The sequence below is a fragment of the Myotis brandtii genome, unplaced genomic scaffold (genome assembly GCF_000412655.1).
Source record: "Myotis brandtii unplaced genomic scaffold, ASM41265v1 scaffold111, whole genome shotgun sequence".
NCBI classification, from domain to species: domain Eukaryota; kingdom Metazoa; phylum Chordata; class Mammalia; order Chiroptera; family Vespertilionidae; genus Myotis; species Myotis brandtii.
Window position 1 is genome coordinate 5435799 of NW_005353789.1, and position 1628 is coordinate 5437426.

Below are 1628 nucleotides of genomic sequence, written 5' to 3' on the forward strand. Positions count from 1 at the left end.
CCAATTTTCCCAACACCATTTATTGAAGAGAGTGTCTCAACTCCATTGTATGTTCTTCCCTCCTTTGTCAAATATTAATTGAGTATAGTGGTTTGGGTCAATTTCTGGGTTCTCTATTCTATTCCATTGATTGATATATATGTTCTTATGCCAGTACCAGGCAGTTTTGAGAATAGTGGCTTTGTAATACAGCTTGATATCTGGTATTGAGATCCCTCCTACTTTGTTCTTCTTTCTCAGGATTGCTGCAGCTATTCAGTGTCTTTTTTTATTCCAGATGAATTTTTGGAGTGTTTGTTCTAGGACTGTGAAATATGCTGTTGGCATTTTAATTGGGAAGTGCATTAAATCTATAGATTGCTTTGTGTAGTATGGACATTTTAATGATGTTGATTCTACCAATCCATGAACAGGGTTTTTTCTTACATCTGTTTATGTCTTCCTCTATCTCTTTTTTCAGTGTCCTGTAGTTTTCCAAGTACAGGTCTTTTACCTCAGTTAAGTTTATTCCTAGGTATCTAATTTTTGTGGTGTGATGGTAAATGGGATTGTTTTTTAAGTCTCTCTTTCTGTAAGTTAATTATTGATGTATAAAAATGCCATAGATTTCTTGGCATTAATTTTGTATCCTGCTACTTTGCCAAATTAAAATATTAAGTCTAATAATTTTTTGATGGAGTCTTTAGGGTTTTCTATGTATAGTATCATGTCATCTGCGAATAATGACAGTTTTACATCTGCTTTTCTAATTTGGATACCTTTTATTTCTTCTTCTTGTCTAATTGCTATGGCTAGCACTTGTCTTCCTCTATCTCTTTTTTCAGTGTCCTGTAGTTTTCCAAGTACAGGTCTTTTACCTCAGTTAAGTTTATTCCTAGGTATCTAATTTTTGTGGTGTGATGGTAAATGGGATTGTTTTTTAAGTCTCTCTTTCTGTAAGTTAATTATTGATGTATAAAAATGCCATAGATTTCTTGGCATTAATTTTGTATCCTGCTACTTTGCCAAATTAAAATATTAAGTCTAATAATTTTTTGATGGAGTCTTTAGGGTTTTCTATGTATAGTATCATGTCATCTGCGAATAATGACAGTTTTACATCTGCTTTTCTAATTTGGATACCTTTTATTTCTTCTTCTTGTCTAATTGCTATGGCTAGCACTTCCAGAACTATGTCAAACAGTAGTGGTGAAAGTGGGCATCCCTGTCTTGTTCCTATTCTTAGGTGAAATGGTTTTAGTTTTTGCCCATTGAGTATGATGTTGGCTGTAGGTTTGTCATATAAGGCTGTTGGTTTGTCATATAAGGCTTTTATTATGTTGAGGTATAATCCCTCTATTCCCATTTTGCTGAGGGTTTTTATCAAGAAACGGTGTTGGATTTTGTCAAATGCTTTTTCTGTATCAACTGATATGACTATGTGATTTTTATCTCTCAATTTGTTTATGTGATACATCACATAAACACATTGATTTGCATATATTGTACCATCCTTGCATCCTGGGATAAATCCTACTTAATCATGGTGTATGATCTTTCTGATGTAATGCTGGATCCAACTTGCTAGAATTTTGTTGAGGATTTTGGCATCTATGTTCATGAGGGATATTGGCCTGTAATTCTCTTTC